The sequence below is a fragment of the Falco punctatus genome (assembly GCF_963210335.1).
Source record: "Falco punctatus genome assembly, chromosome: 2".
Classification (NCBI taxonomy): domain Eukaryota; kingdom Metazoa; phylum Chordata; class Aves; order Falconiformes; family Falconidae; genus Falco; species Falco punctatus.
Window position 1 is genome coordinate 33,611,320 of NC_137581.1, and position 21,680 is coordinate 33,632,999.

The window sequence follows — 21,680 nt, forward strand, 5'->3', positions numbered from 1 at the left end:
GCAAACTCCTAAAGGTCCTGTTCTATCTATCTCTCCAAGGTCTGTGGTGAACCTCCTGTGGCTATCAGCCTGATGAAGATTTTGCGGTGTGCGGTGTGGCTCTGCATAGGGTCAGGAACATCAGCAATTCCTGCTATAGGGCTTGTGTGGCTACAGCAGCAGAGCAGTCAAGGCTAACCCACTGCCACAATTTTGCAACACAGCTGGTTACAGTAGAAACTTTCACACTTTTATGCTGTTGCCTCAGTAGTGTAGTATCTACACGAGTATCTGCTTGTGTAGATGGCAATCTCATCAACTTGCAAATGAGCTGGAGGAGCCATTCATATGATGCACAGAACCAAGCAAACTGACTTTTTCTGCCACACACCAACAGCTTCATATGGACAAGAGCCACGAAGTATGAGTTGTAAATGGCTGGGGCTACAGGACGACCACCAATCAATACCAACCCCTACCAGCTTGCTTTTTCCCCATGGGTGGGGATTTGGTTTGCCACCAGCCAACACAAAAGCACGTGCTGATCTTATGGCCTAAAACTCCAGCACAAGACTCATGATCCATCCCTGCTCTGGGTCATCAAAAAATAGTGATCCAATAGATGGGAATGCTTAAGTGTAAAGGATTGTAAGGTGGTTTCTGGTACTAATAGCAGGGTTTTAAAGCCAGCACCAGCTCTCATGATAGGAGCTAAAGATACTAGCTACTCGCTGTAAAATTTCCATGAGCAGGTTATTTTTTTTTTTGTAATATGAGTGTTCATAATTTTCAATATCACTTTTGAAATGTAATTAACTTTTTTTCTTTTTCCTCTCCTCTCCTCTCCTCTCCTCTCCTCTCCCCTCCTCTCCTCTCCTTTTTGCAGTTCAGGGTCAAATGTGAATTTGTTGGCAGATTCAGGAGGCTGCAATGACAAGTTTAAATATTTTTTTCATTATCAGTGACTTCTTTATTTAAATGGCTGTGAGTCTCTCATTCTTTTTATGTTTTCTACTACATTTTGCTTAAAATAAAACAGAAAGATAGGTTATAGTTGTACCAATTTTCCTAAAGTGCAATTTTTGTCTCAGTATATATTGTCCGCAGATGTTATAAGATCCCAGGAAAAGAGAGGTTAATGGCAAAGCAAAATACGTATTCCCATGGCTAGAGGGGCAGGGATAAAAGATGGAGCAGGGGAAGGATGACAAGACTGGAGAACGAGACAGAGTGATGGCATTTGTTTTCTCAGATGAAAAGCTATTGTCCTTTGAGACTACTTAATGTATTTATCTTTTAAGGGAGGAAAAAGAATTCCCACTAGATCGACTGAAAATTTGACAAAGGTCTGAGAAATAGGATCTTCTCAGGCTTTGTCTGTAGGTGGGTAAAGTCATAATAGCTCTGTTTTTCTTGGTTTTCTTTACATGAGAAAAAACTGAGTAAGAATGCCTTACTATGCATAATTGTAAGGATATTCATTTCTTTGAGTCTTTTTACACTGCATCTCAGTCAACTGAAAGGTCAATTTAGTTATTTTTCCCTCCCTCACATCCTATATTGAGGAAGAAAAAAAACACCAAAACATGTAGACAGGTCTTTCAGATTTCAATGAAAATAACAGATGTTACCCATCAAAACAGCTTCTACCCAGAGCAAGGATGACATAGCCACAGACTGACTGAGATTTTCCTTCCAACAGACAGAGCTTTATCTCAGACAGAGCCAGGCGGTACTTTGCTTAGCAGAAACAATGTCATGATTTCACCATAGAACATCCTCTGCTTTGGGACTGAAAGGAAACATCTAACTGCATCTACCAAGTTATCATGCAGATGATGGAGCATATTGACTGTAAAATTTGCTAGGCTCAGCACTTGTTTGTTTGGCATGGCGCACGCAGAAGCTTTGGTTACATATTCTTTTGGTCAGATGTAGGTTTTGCATTCCCTTCACGCTGGCTGATAACTGCGCTGGGAAGTCCACCAATCTTTTGGGTGGGCTCTAGAACAGACCCTTATTTCCCAAAGTTCAGGGCATGAAATCATTTAACAAACCCACAAAAACCATGGGGTTTACAGACAAACTAAAGCCTCTTCTCTAGTGGCTTAGATGCAGTTATAGTATAATACTAAGCAAGCAAACAGGGTTTAACGGGAACTAAGTTTCTCCCCTAAACCAGGGAATATCTAGGAAGACTGTCACTTCATATGTGCACCTAACTGCAGGCCAAGCACTGATGCAGTACAACAGTGATCTCAAATTCAGTATACCATAGAATCATAGAATCATTAATGTTGGAATGTTCAAACTGACTGAAATTAAGCTCCTGCTCAAGAAACTTCAGAGCACAACACAGAGTATTTGAGCTCTCTCTTACTCTACGTGTACAGCAAATTGGATAAACTGGAAACAATCACAGAATCATTTAAGTTGGAAAAGACCTTTGAGATTATCAAGTCCAACCATTAACTCAGACTGCCAATCCACCACTAAACCATGTTGCTAAGCACTGCATCTATGCATTTTTTAAATACTTCTAGGGATGGTGACTCAACCATTTCTCTGAGCAACCTGTTCCAATGCTTGACCACTCAGTGAAGAAATTTTTCCTAATACCCAATCCAAACTTCCCCTGGCATAACTTGAGGCTGTTTTCTTGTCTTGTCACTTGCTATCTGGGAGAAGAGACCGACCCCCACCTGCCTACAGCCTTCTTTCAGGTAGTTGCAGAGAGTGATATGATCCCCCCTAAGTCTCCTCCAGACTAAACACCCCCAGTTCCCTCAGCCATTCCTTATAAGAATTGTGCTCCAGACCCTTCACCAGCTTTTTTGCCCTTCTCTGGATTCCATACTGACCTTAGTCCATCAGCATATGTCTCATAGGGCAGATGTCAAAATCATAAAACAATATAAGGCAGAGAAGCTGGCTATGGGCTCATCCACAGCATGGGGCCAAGAGATAAGTGGGAAACCTGAACTCAGGCAGGTCAGGCGTGGAACCCGGGGTACATTTGCCAGCTCCTGCACCCCCTTACACCAAACCATCCATGTTGGAAAATAAATTTGATAAGAGCCCTTCAGCTAGAAGTTGTGAAGGACACATGTTTCCCAATGACACTGAGTCCAACTGTCTGTAGGTTGGAAGAGAGTAATGAATTGTGTAAGACCTGTAAGAGATACTCAGTTTTGATAACTAAATGGGAGTAGAGGTCTCCCTAGAAAAAATCTGTCTCTAATTAGAGATGCGCAACATGCTTGAAATTGCGTTCAAGATTATCAAGACCAATGTGTTGCTGCTTCAAGCAGTTGTGGCAATAAAAAAAATGAAGCCAGTCACAAGAAAGGTCATCTGTCTGTGTTAAAAGGCTGATTTTTTTCTCCAGTTGCTGGCTTTCTGACAGCTTTTACTTCAGCCTTCAGCAGGCTCCTTGCCTTGCACTGCACCTTTGGGTCCTGCAGAGTAACACAGTGCTGTTACTTCTGCTCCTAGGCAGGGCATCTCTCAGCAGAACTAACATTGCAGTTCCTGAACAGCTTTTACTAATTGAGCTCTGCACATAAGTGTTTGGTTTTAAGGGATAATATTGTGGCTTTTTACATTGTCTGCAAATGTGCAGAGCTGCTGTGCCTTACTGGTGCTTCTCAAGAGACCTGTTAACTGCTTTTTAATATTTGAACCTCTGACCTGCATGTTAATGTGTTGTTATAATTGGAAAAGTCACTCTCCCTTACTCAGCAGTTTTGCTCCATGTGTGTGTTCCAAGACTTACTTGCTGATTTTATTGACGCACATAATAAATGTATTGCTTCTCCTCTTGCTGGATACTGTTACTGCAAAGTCCCAGGCATGCAATCTTCAGTCTTGATGGGAATGCGTAAACTAGTAAAGGACAAAGTCTGACTTCTTTTTTATCCATGGATAAGGTTACAAAGTTGTCAAATAACAAAAAGAGGCAGGGAAGAATGCATCCTTTCAACAGGAAAAATGCTGATCCATCCCAGCAGTCCTGTCAATATGTCAATAATGGCAGAGTGTTTTTTTCTCAGTCCGTCTCTGGCCATGGGGACCAGTTGTTCCCTGTCGCCATAATATCTGTCCATCCCTTAGTTATTCAAAACTGGATTTGATTGTCTGGTTTTGTCTACTTTCAACTTTATCCATAGAATATCTCGAGTTGGAAAGGACCCATTAAGGATCATCGAGTCCAACTCCCTGCTCCTCGCAAGACGACCTAAAACTAAACCATATGACCAAGAGCATCACACAGATGCTTCTTGAGCTCTGACAGGCTTGGTGCTGTGACCACTTCCCTGGGGAGCCTGTTCCAGTGACCAACCAGCCTCTCAGTGAAGAGTTAGTCCTTGTCCTACTATTAGGCCATATTAGTTTCTGCTGAAGCATGGCCAAAGGTAGCAAACTATTTTAGAGCACATGATTGTAACTCTAAGTTTATGATGAGCAGTGTTGTCTTAAAAAAAACTTTTAGTTTTTTTAGTAGAACATTTAGTAAAAAAAAAAAAAAAAGTAGAAAAAATAGAACAAATAGTAGCAAAAAATGACAGTAAAAAAAGGAAAGGATAGAAGAGTGGCTGTGAAACTTTAGGATCGATGGGAAAAGTGGAGATTTCCTACCATGGCACAAAGCACAGTGATTTGAGAAGGATGGGTCCAGTAAAAAGAAACTCATGTGATATAAGAAGTTGGCACATCCCTAGACAAGCAACTTACTACTGTCTTGCATGTCCTTGAATTCATTAAGATAATTTTCTTGGTTTTATATTCTTTTTTTAGGATGACCACAGATTTACTTCTACATCCATTTAAGTCTTTGAACAGAGTAGGGAAAATTGAGTTTTGGGAACTGGGAGCTGATAGTAAGGCTAAAATTAGGACTTGGCCAGTGTCATAACAGTCCAGTCACCCCAAGAGCAAGGAGAACTGGTACAAAAGGGGACTGATACGAAAGTGGCAGAGGTGGGGAAGGTCTTGCATAGCCATTTTTATGTCTTGTGCTGCTGCTGCTTATGAGAAACAAGCCATAAAGTAATGACCTGTAGGGGGTTCAGCACCAGCAGAAGTTGTCACACAACATGCCTCAACAGCGTGTCAACATTTCCAGGACTCTATCAGAGACAAAAGTAGGCAGAAAACTGCCCAAGACAGTTCTCTGCATACCTCTGAAATCAGGCCCATCCTGCAATGCTGGAAATAGTTGGAATCACAAAAAATCACAAGGAATAGATTAGCATATCCCAACTGTCCTCATTGAATGCACTCACGAACAATCACTTCTCCATCTCATTTGGGGGGTTACATACTGGGTCTGACTCCCCACCAGCTGCGTCCCAGGCTGTGACGTCAGTGATCACAGGGTGTGCCAATTCGTGAAATGTATCCATCTGAGACAAATTCGGTGGGATTTTAGCTATATTACCTTCCTGAACTGACTTGCCACATGTTCACACTCAGTAGTACTAGCACTGGAAATGGACGGGAACAGACATTCAAGGGCAGGGGAAAGGAGAGCTGGACCACATCATCTTAGCTTACGTGAGCTTCATCTATTACAAAACCACAGTGTAAGAGCTGTGGCAGTGGGATAAGGCTTACAGCAAGGCACACACCTGCATCACCATCTCCAAGTACATTATCTGGCCATGAATCTAGTTCGATGAATGACATGTCTGAACAGTGACTATAATGGCAAGGCGCAATTTTTAAGCAATTAATTTCATGCCACACTTAGCTACAGTGGTAAGAACCACAAATAACTCTCTGGGTTTCATTTCCTCTGTGTGGTCATGGATTTTCCAGACAAGCTCAGCACCTTTGTCTGCAGCCCATTCAAGCAGTCCTAAAATCCCACAACAATGGCTGACATTGTGAGCTCCCTCAGATTCTGCTTCTGTTTGTACCAACGTTGTTTTGATGTGTTGTTTGTAAACAGTAACTGAGTACTCCAGCTTGCTTTGTCCACGCAAAAATGAGCAGCATAATCCCACAGTACGAACAGACAAGTACTGCAGACTGAGTCATCATAGTATGGCTTCTTTTGTAAAAACATTGCCAGCGTAGCCGAGTAGCCTGTAGGAGACAGCCATATTACCTTCTGACTGTACAGTTTTGACAAGGATAGAAGAAAATATTCTGATGTCCTGTGGGAATGTGGATGTCTTGGTCTCAGATGTGAAGGAGTGAAGTGTTAACCAGCCATTGCATTCCCCTAATGAGGAGCTAGATAACTGTGTCATTTGCTATTTTAGCTTGAAGGGTTGGGGAACTATGTTACATTCGTTTAGCTCAGATCCTGTGCATAGTTAATTTTCTGTGCAAGCACATACCTTACCATGAGGAATTAATCTGTTGGAAAAATGCTGTGATTGATTACGAGGGGTCTTGTTAACTAGAGACATTCCCAAATGGCAACATCTGCTTCTACAAACCACGAGAAATGGAAGTACTAGCAAAAATAATAATACCAAACTCAAAGCAGCAGGTGCTGACTTTGGAACAGTTGTTTTTTCATTTTTAGAGTATGTTACCACTTTGCCAGTGCTCTATAGGTATGGCAGGTGACTCAATTCTCCTTCCCCGCCCCCCCCTTTTTTTTTGCTTTTTCATTGGTAAAGTGAAATACTTCTGAATGCAAATGTATAGAACAAGAAATACCTGCATTTAATGTGAGGAAAATATGTTTAATAAAACTTAAGAACAAGTTAAAATTATGGTAGTTTCTTAAACCATATTTTTGTTACAGGAGCTATTTTTATTTTAACCATTTTTGTTAGCATAGCAAAAATTAAAAGGACATCAACTATTTTCCTGTTATTCCGGATGCACCATTTGTCCTGCTCCAGCATAACAAAGGATTATTTTAATCATCCAAAGATGCAAGTTTTCTGGATTTCAATACAGCACCCAGGGTATCGGATGGGTGTCAGCTATTCCTGGTTCCAAACTGTTGTACAGCAAAGAGGAACAGCAGGCTTCTTTCTGCACCTGTGGAAAGCTGGGATTTGCTGCGAAGCCGGGTAGCATAGAAGTTAAATCATTTGGAGAGATCCTCCGCCAGGATGCTGGCTCAACATGTGCCCCACCTATGTTTTGGCACTGAGCACTCTGCCACCGTCAGAGTGGGCATTTTCACCATGCAGGCATGGGGCTGAGGGTGGCCAGCTCTGCCTGCGAGGAACTCTGGCTACCATGTGCCCCTGAAGACTGAAGATTTCCTCCTTGCTGCCAGGAGGAAAAGGCTGGAAAAAACTGATGGCTTTGGGGACATTAGCTCATTGCCAGGTGTAGAGCACCACTAAAATGCCCTGTTGGCTGCAACCCATTGCCAAGTGGGGACTGTGAGGGGAAGGATGATACTGGAAAAGGGCATTTTCCCACTTCTCAGCACTGTGTTTCCACTTAAGGGAACTCATTAAGTAGCTAGATTTTTCATGTCTCTGGAAGTACTCTGGGGTCCCAGGAATACCTTGCCCTCCCCCCTTCTAGAGGGTAAGGATGCCCACACACGCTTAGGCTGGTCACTGAGTAGACTCATGTCCCTCTTGGGACTTTGTCATAAGTTTTTGCCATTATTTTTCCCCTACACTAGGCAGAAATATCTGAGTACTCGTAACCATTATATACCGTGCTATTTTTTTTACTCCCCTCCCCCCCCCCCCCCCCCCGATGGTCCCATTCTCTTCAGGAGAGGGTGCTGTGGTCCTTTGATGGCTTCACAGTGACCCTGACAAAGGCATCAGATGTACCAGCTGCCCAACTAACCTTGTGGGTGTCCCTACAAGTAAGAGACTGGCCCATCCTACTTAGTCTTGGGTGCACCATAGGCAGAGGATGGGGTATGGTGAAAGACATGGTTTTATAGGACAGCGTAGTTTCAGCTAGGCTGGTGTGAACCCATGTCCTTTCAGCACAAAGACAGGCAGAAGGGTTGTTGGCTTCCCCACTCCTTTACCTGCCACAGAGTGTAACCCAAGAAGTGGGAAACTGGGTTTGAAGCCAAGTGCTGACCTTCAGGCACTGAGAGCTGGGTGCCTAGGTGCCTTGGTTGGGGTTTGTTTTGTCAGTAGTTAGCTGTATCTATGGAATGATGCTCTAACTGAGGAGAATTCGTGCTATCTATTATTAGATATTCAACTTGGCATGCTCTGAGCTGCTCCCAAGCTAAATAATGAAGGTGTCCTAATAGAGATGTTGTGCACTCAGAGGGAAAATTCATTAAGAAAAAAAATGACCTCTTTAAAAATACCATAATACAATGCTGCACTGCAATGATGCAGGAAATTCTTAAATTTACTGTATTACCAGACAAGTGGAAAAAAATCATAGAGGAGGCTAAATCCATCTGTTTGTTATCGTACATATTGTTTGGAAAAAGAAAAAAAAAATACTGCAGTTTGAATATGTGTATTCCTGGAAGCTCTAAGCCTCAAGCATAGACAAGAAATATATATATATAAAAATTACAAATTGGGATGAATTCAGGTGTCATTTTCACTTTCTTTTACTGGTCTGAAGATTAGCTGGCTAAGCAAAACACTTCTGTATCTCCGGGTAACAAAGCAGAATTTGGCTGTTCTTCAGGGCTGTGGGTGTTCGCTGTGGGTTTTACTGTCACATTCTTTTACGCTTTAGAGGGAAACGTAGTGTGGGATGGGCAGAAAGGGTTAAGAACCCACTGCTAGTGTCTGTGTCTTAATATTTTTTTCTCTATTTCATTTTCACTGTACAGCAGAATAGTTTTGCTTTAGTTTGTTAATGAACTGAGCACTGCCATCTTGTGTTTTTTTTAGCAAGCGCAATTATTCTTTAAAAGACTTCAAAGGGCAGGAATAAAAGGTATCCATTAAGATCTTGCTGGCGGATTACTTGCCGCCTCCTTTATGACACCTCTGTTTACATCTGTGATCTTTGGGTGTATGAACCTAAAAATGCAATGAATAAAGCTAAATTAAAAGTGTAATATAATTTTAAAATCTGACCTGTATAGCTCTGATATATATTCAGATTTGAACTTTTCTTCCTACATTTTTTTTTGGATGGAGATTTAACAGTATCATGTGAGCTTCATAATCTGGGGGCTTTACATTTCTCTGCACAAGTCTAAGACCACTTCCACAGAATCTGATCTTACAATCTAGTAATTATTTTTAAAGTTTGTTGACTCGTGAGCTCATGGTGGAAGGGTGATTCTGTGAAGATACCCTGGATCCAAATGTAACGGTATTAATTTAAGTGCCGTTCTTCAAACTCTATTTTAGGCAACAGCTATGAGACAGTATCATTTGAAACACTCCAAGGTGAAACCAGGAGCCCAAAATACTTCACTCTCAAGACTGCTTAGGCATGGTTATCCAGTACAGGGAGAGACACTGATACTGCTTCCCTTTATGAAAATCATTTCAGTAATGCATAAACTTAAAAAGAGAGAAAGAAGAAAAACTGTCTGCTTTGCAGACTCCTGTTGTCTAATGAATTTAGAGAAACACTTAAGAAGAATTTTCAGCATAAGAGGGTCAAGGCATACCCACACATCAGTGCTGTTAGGGAAGTCAAAGTACATTACAGGGTATCAAGAAAACTGACCATATGCACGCATTAGATTTTCTTTCCTCCAAGAGGCATTGGTAGCAAGTATGTCTACAACAATGTAGGTAAAAGTATGGCAAGAAAGAGTATTGGTGAGTACCCACTTCAGCTTATCATAATCAAAGAAAAGCTGGATAACTCAGCTTTAATTATAATAATAATTCAGCTTTTTTAAAACTGGAAAAAACACAGAACAACTGGGAACTTAAGATGCCCTAAATGGCTTTGGTTTGGCATCATTAGCAGTGCCATCTTTAGCAAAGCCATCAAGGACAAATTTTTATCTACCACATTTTTTTGGCTTTGCAGTATATTAAAGGCCACCATGAGAGTAACCCAGCTGGAATACCATGGGAAGAAGTTTAAGAGCTCACTCAGCCCACTGCAGCCACTTCTTGAAGCTCTCTTGAAGCCTCAGGCTAGGACTGGCAAGAAGCAGAGTGCCACCCAGCACCTTGCAGCCATCAGCCACCAGCCGCTCATTTCCAGTGGCTCAAGGGACAGCTTCATCCCCAAATCGCTGGAAGCCAAGAAGCTGCCATAGAGCCCACATTTCTGGTACAGTAAGACATGGGCTGAGAACAATTCAAAATGGGGAGACAAAGCCATCTCTGACTGGTGCTTCAGGTGATGTCTTGACCATCGCAAGGCATCGAGGCCATTGGCTTAAAAACCTGCTCATCACCCACAGCCTGGAATAGCAATGGTATTGTCCAAGACAGCAAAGTTTCTGCCTCTTGCCAGGAATAAAGTGTGTGTCACTTGATGACAAGGGACTTTTCCTCTGACTCAGTGCCTGAGGTAAAAGCTTCAGTGACCCAAGTCCCCTGCTCACAATCCCTCAGTCCAAGAACAGTGCCCTCACACCTGCCCTCCACCATTTTTAGGGCTGTGCTTAGGCTTGTGGTGAATACTACAGATCACGAACCAGCTCTATGGGCCTCACTCAGCCTTTAGTCAAAAAGTAGGAAGATGGAGGGAGGTTCCCATGTCATCCAAGCAATCCTGCTCCCCAAGTCTCTGGAGAAAGAGAAGATACATATGGCTGCATGGTTCAGTTGTATGTTTGGTTTGGTTTTTTAGAAATATATATATGTAGCAAGCAAATCAGCATTGAAATTGCTCCAGGGCTTTGTCAGTACCACAGGGTCTATAGCATAGATGTGCAGCACCTGCTGGCTTCTGCTGCAATATGAATGTGTGCAACTGCCCAGCATGTGGATGTACACAGGACTATCAAGTTTGGGATGTGCTCATTGAACAAGTTCTTGGAAGCAACCTAAAAAAGCACACTGATATGACCACAGGGTGGCTGCTTCTCCTCCTTTGGCCCTGCAGTTCTTCCCACTGCCCAAGAAATCCCCCATGACTGGTGAGAACAATGTACACAATGCTCATGCTAGCATATAGGTATCAAGACATATGGATGGGGTGGCTTTCAGTATCAAAACAGATGGTTATATGGCCATTAATTAGTCGTGGTGCTTTTTGATGCCTTCTTTCTCCATCTGTAAAATGGGCTTAATGATAACATGGGTGGTGGTTTGTTTTTTTTTAAAGAACATTGAAAGCCACAGCTTAGAACTACTGCATGTAACAGCTAAAAATTATTAACAGTCTCTTCATGCCTCTGGTTAACAAAGTGGAAATAAATTGCATAGCTAGAAAGGATTACGGATAGTTTTATTAATGTTTGCAAAGCACTTTGAGGCCCTAACGTGGACAGTGGAAACAAATATTGTATAAACGTGCTATTATTAAATGACCACTCTACTCTGGGAAATGGCATGGGAGTGGTTTTTCCATGTTTGTTGTGACTCAGTGATTCCAGGTAAAACGCATTCACTTCACAAGTTAAAAAAAGAGAGTACTTTTAACTGTCAGCTCTGTCAACACATCTGAGGAGTTGAAAGCCAAGCCGTGTTTTGCCTGGCTTGCCGATTAACACCAGTGGTGGTAATGTTACAGGCCAAATGCTCATTGCCATTGCTTTCCATCCTATTCCCAGGATTTCACATGAGGACATGAGTAGTCTGCCTGCAGATGAAGGGCTGAGACACTGTCAGTCATTTCTCCTTCAACAGCTCTGTTGATGACCAATGAATCCAAGACTCTTCAGGTCACCCTCCCCAGTCAGTGCCGTTTTAGCAGAGCTTCTACATGTTAAAATGGTTAAATATTTCTTTTGATTAATTAAAGGCATCAATGACTAAATTCACATTAAGAATAGGTAGGCTGGGTAAGAAGTACTGTTTCCACATAGTCACTATAAAGAATGCAATTTGAGGTATTTAATTACACAATTATTATTTGTCAAAGTACCAAAAACTATTCATCTCTTCCCTTCCCTAACAACCCATCAAAATGTCACTTCTTTTTCAGTGTGGCTTCTAACCACTGATATTTAGCACAGATAATTATGCCTCTTCAAATGTAAAGTAGTTAAGTTTTGTAAAGCATGATGCATGAAGCAGTTTTACCAGCTGTTTTCCCAAGTCTGAATTTCTTAGCTAGACAGATACATTGTGATCCCAATGCATGACTTCTGGTGGTTTCGTGAAAAGCATCGGGAGGGGAAAACATTGTTGTATTGTATTTCTACTGTGTTTGGATTATGGCCCATGTGGGCTCAAACACCCCCAGAAGCAAGCTGAAGCTGGCCTTGTGGCCATCGACGCTGCTCTGAATATGGCTTATGGAAAAGTTCCATTTAGTTTTACACTTGCAATAACATTACGCTTTGCATGTTATTTTTTGTTAGCTGAAAAGCATATGTTTTGACTTTTCCCATCAACGTAGGAGCAATGGCTTGTATTTTAAGTCATGAGACAGAAAAGAAACAACAAAGTCAAGGCTTTCTTTCCAAACTGCACCTACGCAACATTTTTATAAGCATTTTTGCTAATTTGCATAATTGCTTTTTGCTATTTTTTAATCGATTTTCCTAATCATCATCACTCAATTTTTGCACATACTTGACAATTTGCAAGGACATTTTCAAAACACAGAAGCAAATTTTCTCTACCAGGGTATTTAATGCTTCAACTTTAGCCAAAAAAATGCTGACATGCATAAAATGCATCAAACATATTACCTACTTCACTGGTCCATAGAAAATCTAATAAAATCAAGCGGCATGGAAAACTTTTTTGCAAGGTGTTTTGACACAAGAAGACTGGATTTCGTCATTTGTATGGATTGATTACAGCTAGTTGATTACCTATGAATTGATTACAACTAACTCATGTCAGATTTTACATTAGTGGCCAACAGCCATCACTCATCAGACCTTGTCAGCTGAGGCACAACAATCAAAAATATGCTTTTATGAGATTGTCTGTGAAGTGAAAACCTACTCAAGCTAGTAAAGGTGTAAAGACCTTGTTATCTTGTTATTTGCTGGATTTCAGATATTGTTCATCCAATATTAAAAATATCAGAAATGTACTTTTTTTTCTAATACTAACATTGCAGGTTTTGGAAAATGATCATTCTAAAATTCAATAGCTGTAGATTTTACTAGCAGACCCATCAGCAACTCAACTCTCATTACACTGATTTCTGTTACGATTATAAAAGCAAACTCCTCCATGATGCTGAAATTGCAGTCATGGCAAATGATAAAACCCACAAGATTTCTAATGGACCCAGTTCTGGAAGTATAATTATTTGACAGTCAAGTGAACTCTGTTGATGTGAAGGAGAGAACTTTTAAGCATGAACTGACTAGCGTGATTTGGTTTTATTTAGTTAATGAGAACTGCAATTAAAAAAAAATAGACTGTAAACTAATGCTTATATACAGATACAGACTAGGACCCAGCCTGCCTTTTTGAAACTGTGTTGGGTGACAGCTCAATCTTCTGAATGTTTCCAGAGGCATTTTTCTCTCCCCAGTGACTACAGAGGGAATTTAAAAACCCTGTTAGAAAGGAATACTTCATCAAACATGTCAAACTGAGTTGCCCGCTAAGCTGGGTGAGATAGATCCCTCTGTAAATATACAAAGCAGCCATAAAAAAAGCTGTCTATTCATGCAGATTTACTCTCTAGGTGTTGCGCTAAGGAGCAACCATGCCCACCTCAAAGCTGGCCCTGGTGGCCCTCGTAGCTTGTGTGAGATCCTCAATATTTCTCAGGGAGCAAAGCCCTGCCAGATGACACCTCTGAGCTGGGGGACTTGCCCCATCTCAAAGTTGGCAGTTTCATAACATCCACTTTCATAACGTGGATTTACATGTGATGAGAAGATGGTTATGTCAGAATGGGAACACCATGTTGGTGAACTCTGTCTTTTATTTTATGGGGTGGGGAATTTGCCCATGCTGATTATTGCAGGCAGGGAAAGAATTAAATTATCTGTGGGAACAATCCAGCTTACATCAGGGACCACAGCTATAGCTGGCCACCTCTGAGAGCATAGGAGCACGGACTCATATAAGCATCTGTGTCCCTTGGACTGAGCTGATGTCAGCTCAGGATCACAAGTGGACTTTGTGCCTGACTTGCAGGCAAGTCAGTTCGGGAATTATTAATTGGCCTTCTCCTAAATTATCATTGAAAATATTGAAGAAGCCATCACATTCAACAGAACAGACACTGAAATATCGATATTGAAAAAGAGCACTACTTTTGCCTAGCAGCAAGAAACTTCCCAGAGAAACTACCCGGTTGCAGAATGATGTGCACTCAAAGCTATACTCACCAGTTAGTATTCTTGACTTTTGTTCACAGGCTGCATATAGATAACATCTCTTAGTGACACACCATACTACACGCAGAAGAGTCAGACACAGCGGTGATTATCTCGTGGACAATCCCTCGTTTCTCTTGGAAATGTTTCAGGGATGAAGTAACAGTAACCACGCTGAAAAAAAAAGTCAAACAAACAGTACAGTATTATGGCAACTGATTACATCTTGTTCAAAAAACATTAAGGGTTCTGCTCTGTCTTCTTTTTTTTCTCTCTCTCTTTTTTTTTTTTTTTTTAACTTGCACATATATTTTTCCCATCCCCTGCCCCCCCCTAGTCTTCATGCTGGGATTCATGTACAAAGCAAAATGGCTAAATTAACTGCACAGTACTGTTCCCAGAGGAAATCCAAACTATAGGATACACATGGATTTCAAGACTGCTAGTCAAGTAGTGCATTTGGCTGTGAAATTAAATATGGCCCTGGGGATTCCTTTTGTGGTCACACAGAGCAGTATGGTAAATTTCAGTATGCAATACATAGCATTCACAGCAGGATGATCACAAAGTTGATAGTTTATGCAAATTAATGGTCATCCGAGTAAAAAAAGATTGTCATAATCATGCAATGATCACTTATCACTCCTGTAACTTTGCAGATTGTTTTCACTTCCTAATTTTTGTTTATAGTGACAATACACAAGTAGGAAAAACAATGCATTTTAGGGAACACCAAAAATTAAATTGCACCAAGAATGAAATCATGCTTGGAGATAGCCAAGCAAATATTAAGATCAAGGCTAGCTAGCAGGTACTGCCACGTATTATCTAGCCTCAAGCACACGTTTGCTTCCAGACTCCTGGAATTTATACACATATGTATAAATAAGTATTTACACTAAAACTATTTGGGATGGAAAACAAAAAGCGCTATTTTAGAATACATCATGAGGGTTGCATTTCTGGAAGCTACAGTTCTTTAAAGTCAGGATGGTCCTGGTTGAATGCTTCCACTGATTGCAAGGCAGCATGGCATGAAGCAAGAGTCCATTTTTTTAACTAAGTAAATCAAACTGGAAAGCAAGTAGAGCTAAACTGTGTTGGAAACCATAAGATCTGGGATGCCTGACTGTGAAACACCAGTGTCACAAGTTGGCACAGAATTGCACCACATGTCGGCTGTGCTAGCTTCAGTTTCTGGAAGGGGTGAAGGTACGGTTTTATGGCAGTGCTGCCTGAACTCCAGCTGATGTGTGCGTAGCTCATGGTATCCAAGTCTAGACTCAGAAGCAGACACAGCCTCCTACCCACACTGGCTAAAAAAAAAGTCATTTGAACCACTGCCACAAGGGTGACCAGCCACCACCAGCTTCCAGCCATCTGATAGTGCTCAGGCATGGCCAGATCAAGCCAGAGCTTGTATCCTCACTCCTATCATGAAGCGTAGTGAAAGGGAAGGGGAAGGGGGAGGTGCAGAGAAAGGAAAAGGGGAAAAGGAAAAGAAAGAAAAAAGAGAAGAAACAACATGAGACATAATGAGAAAGAAAAGAGAAAAATTAAAAATAGCTACAGTTTTAGTTAATCACATCTGAATGTCACCAACTTTAAAAAAATAATAAATTATTTGAGTGCTTTCTGTCATCTATGTTTAAATCAAATTTCACTTAGAGCAGCAGATTTCTGTATTACTAATATTTTGCTACAGGGCTGGCCACTAAACCAAGGGCTGCTTTCCAGTAGACCCCTCATTCTGCCACAAATTGCACAACACAAGAAAACATAAATAATGCATCTGGAAATACATAACATATTTAAAACCTGCAATCAAAGAGAGCTCAATGGGGAGCCAAGAACACTGGTACAGGCTCTATGGCATTTATATAGCATGGACCCTTTGCCCCCGACTACAATCTGCTTGGTACATGCTGGAAAACCTCAGTGGGCCGGCTCTTCGTTCCTGGTTGTCCTCGGCAGGGATCCAGATTTAACCATGCTGGCTTTAGCCAGAGAGATGACTGAGGGAATGAGGGAAGATGGGTGAATTCATACATTGGTCTGAAGGCCAAAAACATCTGCTGAAGTCATGGAGTTGTTGGTTGGCTGAGTTCACATGAAGGAAGCCCCACGGGGAGTCGGTACCCAGCTCTTTCGACTTTTGAGGGTTGTCCTTGGAGACCGCAGCATTTTGCTACCTAGGGGCAGCAGAATGTCAAACCAACCAAGAAATCCTTCAGCCTATTAGCACAGCATGACACAACCAAAATGTTCTTTGTGAATATCAAGTAAGTATTAAAATCTGGATTTTTTTTTTGGTTTTTTTTTTTTTTTTAATTAAATCCTTGAGGCTGCACACAGCCCAAAAGCTGAGCTCACTCCACTAAATTAAAGGTTTCAAATGTGCAAAGATTTGTAGTGCATCCATTTGGGGGGATGTGAATGTGGATACCAAAGTGATGGGCAGCAGTACAAGTGCTGAAGACAGATAAAATGTAGCAGCTTTTCTTTTTGAGTGAAAGGACCCAAACAGATTGAAAATCAAGATTAAATAGGATAGTTCCTGTGTTAGGCAATTGTAAGATGCAGTTACTTGTCCATGATGCTGGCTAAGTATTTGATTTGGTAGCAGTCTGATGCCGGATTCATTCCTGTGATTCATTTCATCAGCTTTTGGAAATGATGGGTGTTGCTGAAATAACTTGTTAGTCCACAAAGTTCTGGATTAAACAAATCTTAGAAACGCTTTAATCTTCCACTCCTAGATAGGCTTAATCTCAAAAAGCAATAGGTTAAACAAGTAAATTAATAATCCAAAAGCTACAGACTGTGACCTTGTACCAAATTTTACAACTGAATTGAGCCTCTCTCTGATGACTAAGGAGTTGCAATAAGTGTTGTCCTTGTGGTATAAGTACAATTTCCTAGCAGTCCGCTGTATCTGAGTCACCACAAACACTAGGCAATAGAGAAAGAAAAACTCTCTCCCTTCATTTTGTGCTTCTCATATTTGAGCAGGAGGCACAGAACATTTTAGAGACCATTCCCTGGTTCAAAGCCCATTGAAATCAGTGGGAGCTATTCTGCTGAATTACTTAGTTTTGGACCAAACTCACCACTCTTTAGTATATTAAAAAGTGAAGTTTGAAAGTTGCCTTCCTCCATGACTAGTCTCAAAGTACAGACGTGTTTTTTTGTGGTTATCTTTATAATTGGAGGTTGGGAATCCCATTAGCCTATGGTCACTATAGGAAATACATATGTAGATATGAGGTAAGAGCCTGATCTTCTAAAAATATTGTCACATGTTCAACTGAAAGCTGTATCTTTGGCATGCATATGTATGTTGCAGCCTTTAAACACAGGCAGGAGTTACTGTATGTCCATTTTAGTCGTGCATCCTAGAATCTATCTAAGCGTAACACCACACTATAGCATGTATAATTGACTGAGCTATATCCTTTATTAGTTGGTTTGTTAGTTAGGGATCACAAGTCATAGAAATGTCAAAACTATTGGAGATTTTCTGGGCTTTGCATTTGACTGGTTGTGTAGCACTTAGAAATCTTCAATGTATCTTTTCATTCAAACTTGAACTCCAAAATGACGAGACTGAAATGCAGGATTTCAGAGTTATGGACTATCATCAAACACACACTATCCCCCTGTGCCTGAATTTCCACTTCTGTAGAAGTTTTGTTAAAGGTTTCTGAGATTTTTCAGAAGTTTTTTACAGAAAATCTTTTATGATTAAAAGAGACAACTTTTCTTCCTATCTTAGATTAAAGATCAGAATGAATTAAAGGATTACTTTTGTTCACAGACATGTATACCCATCAAAACTTCACTCTCCATGCTATGACATGGGCAGCTATACAGATTTGTCCAGAGTTTTAGAAGAACAGTTACGATTTTTTAATACACATTTATTTAATGGGGGAGGGCGAAGATAGGAGATATGATCTGTCATTTGTAAATTTACTATTTGGTTAACAAATATATGGAGAAACGATCCTATTTAGTAAGTTTCTGGCTAAATATTTAAACAGTGAGATATTAATTCAATAGCAATTTTTAAGTTACTATCCATCTTATTTCTGTAAAATGTCTCCTAAGAATTATAGTGTTGAATCCTGAAATATTTATTGAAGCAACACTATGTTTTGCCTGGGTAACAACTCAGTAATGACTTCAGCACATAATTCATATTATTTAAGTCATATGCAGCATCCAAATTTTAAGCAGTAAGTCAGCTCCTTCAAATTGTATCAACACTGTGTTGTATAACCTTGTGGCAGGAATAGAAGCAGCTTTTGTTTGAAGCTACTATTTAAATTTTCACCAGAGAAAGAGAAAGTAGTAATTTATCCATGGAAATAAGATGTTTCTGAATATTACAAAATAACCATTATTTATGGTTAACTGCATCCAGAACCTTTTCTAAACTTGATGTGAACTTCTACAGTTCTTCCAAAGAATGTTTTTAGTCAGTCTTGTATGACAGCCATAGCCATAATCTGGGGAAAGTAGAGTAACTGGATACCAGTATTTAGTACCAGTAGGATGTACTCTGTTTCTTACTATTTATCAATTATGCTTATAATGCCCAAATAACAAATGAGTACAATGAAGACACTGATTGCATTCTTGAGAAATGATCCTTTTAAATTGTAACACTGAACTGCCGAGCTTACAGGCAGCCAGACAAAGAATCAAATGAAGATTACAAAAAAGCTTTATTACACTGCTTTGTACAATGATATGTAAGAAAAACTCTGTGCAAGTCAAAAAAATGAAATAGTTACTATCAACACTACTGTTTCACATTGCAAGAAAATAGACTGCAACTTTGTTCTGTCAAAAACAAAATAAAAATCTTATTTTGTTCAGGATGAGAATTTGAACACAAATGAACTGATTCTTAGGTCTGGAGATCTAAAGAGGCACTACTCATGACATTCGCCTCTGTTAACAGGAACAGACACATTATTTTGGCTGTGTGCATGTGTGTCATTTTCCTGGGCCTAGATTAAAAAAAAAAAAAATAGATCCAGATGCTTTTGAGAACTAAGTCAAAGATACAAAGAAAGATAATATTTCTGAAAAAAAAAACCAAACCAGGGGGTTACATCAGTCTTTCGTTTTTAACATGAGCATGATTTCATCACTCTGTGGTTGGCTAGACAGATCGCTAACATTTTTGGTAATTAACACTGTTTTTGTCACTTTGTGAAATTGTTTGCAAGTCTATATTTACATAATTGCTTCTCCAAACTGCAACAGAATCTGGCACAGGCGTGCGTCATGGAACAAGCTGTTTTTAGACCCACTCGTTGTCTCACCTCTCTGATTGTAGAGACATACCAGGTTTTACCTTCATCATCTTAATTAGCTGGCCCATGTTGTGTTGGGTTTTTTTACAAGCTTGAGAACAATTAACTTCTGTTTCCTGGTAACCAATCTTTAACTTTAGAACTGACACACAGATTGCAAAAGAGATTTCATTCTGAGCTGCAAAATAACACTCATCTGGTTATTTATCTGTTTTCTACACTTGCTTATAAGAGTAAACCTATACCTATGTAATGTCAATGAACTAAGCCAATACCTCTGGTCCTGGCCCTACTGCTATCTGCCTGTGTGACGTTAAATCAAGAATCAAAGTATTACTTGGGTGCTCAGCTTTACTATTACTTGAACAATGACTGCGTTTTTATTCAGAGAGATGCTCAGCAGTGAGGGATCACATATTTATGGCATTGAACTTCAGCCCCCTCATGACCTGGAGACAAATGGTCTGGAGCCCTGGACCCCATGGTGAGGCTGCCAACACAGAAAATACAGACTTTGAAAAATCAGAGTTATCTTGCCTAGGAAATTGCCTGTAGAGCCTCCTGATATGGATGTGAGCTTTTCATGTTTCCATTTTAAAACCTAATGTGAATGTTGAAATCATGTTCTTCTTTCAGCCCTAATGCTTTCTTTAAAGCAGCCATGGAAAGGAAATTTGAGTCTGTGCCTACTGCTTTCTATGTGAACAGAATATTAAACTGTTAGAGAACAGGGACACCAGAAAAAAAAAAAAAAGGCATTGTAAGAAAGAAAAAAATAAACATGCTTTCAGTCTTTCTATTGGTAACAGTCATATGGCATCAAACTTAACCCACCCTTGTGAGCTGTCATTGATGGGTTTGTTATGTTTCTAATCATATCTCAGTCTCTCAAAAAGCCCTGGCACTCTTTCCACCACTACTAACATTAAGCCTCATAGCAGACTATTAAATTTCAGGTTCTGCTTCTTTTTACAGCAGCCTGCCATAGATGTACCTTTACCTAAGACAGTTTTTAAGCATGGAAAGAAAAGCTCCAACTTTTCAGAGCAAAGCAAGTTTTATAGGTGCCATAAGAGATCATCATCCATTCCCCAGCCCCATTACAAGTCTTTTTCCAGCACTCCTGGCATGTCTGAAGTGACCACAGATTGTCAGTCCCTGTTTGCTCTGCCTCTCCCACCACGTGGAAAATCATATAGGATGCAACCAGGGCATATGGCAGAGCAGGAAGCGTATGAGTAGTTGTCACATTGCCATTAAACATATTCTCCATCCCCAGCTGCAGGGCCCCCAGACGAAAGGCTGTTGAGGGGGAAAACTCCACATCTGTTTATTTGTTCAATGTGTTCACTTACGTCAGATGTACAGAGACCTTTCTCAAATGATTTAAGCAATGGTCAGCCTGCTTCCTGAAACTAGTCCCATGGCCAGCACTGATGCAGACATGCATCAGAAAATTGTTTTAAAACAACAAACTGAGTAAATAATTATGGTTCAGGGTGTATTTATTACATATATTACAGGTCAACTTCTCTTTGAAGCCTTATCATTCCTCTGCTGTTTTTTTCTCTCTGGGTTCATCTGGGAGGGAAAGGCATGGGGAGGCAGTAAGGCCAAGGAAAGGATCTTCTATTTTGAGAGGCATGAATCAGCCATTCACGGACCCTTTAATAAATGTGCATCAGGTAATAAAAAGCTTTAGCTTCCTCTTTGTAGTTGGCCACACTAAATTCCTGACTGTACTGATGGATACATAGCCATTTCTCATGGAAAATGGAAAATAAATTAAAAAAAAGAAGCCAACACGAGACTAAAAAGAAGAAAAATGATTAGAAGGCATCCATAAATGTGAATTATCACTAAAGGTTCAAGTTTGTGGCCCATGCATAGATATTTAGAGGCACTTGATGTTCCCTGCAGATTCCTGCCTGGATTTCATCTCCTTGCCCACAGGTCCTGTAGGCTTTGTGTCCTACCCCGCAGCGCCCCTTGGATGTCTCAGACACCACAGGCTATCTATGTTTAGGCAGCCAAATCCCTAAGCCACAAGTGTTTGATATTCAGGTCGAGACTGT

The 21,680-nt window shown here is 40.4% G+C and overlaps 1 long non-coding RNA gene across 1 annotated transcript in view; it reads left to right on the forward strand.

Annotated features, from left to right (window-relative positions):
• The window catches only part of LOC308059461, a 38,010-nt gene extending 17,747 nt beyond the window's left edge, over positions 1-20,263 (forward strand). The window contains exon 2 of the long non-coding RNA XR_013926253.1: positions 9,895-20,263. This is a non-coding gene — a long non-coding RNA (uncharacterized lncRNA). The remainder of the gene's footprint in view (positions 1-9,894) is intronic.
• The last annotated feature ends 1,417 nt before the right edge of the window (positions 20,264-21,680 follow it).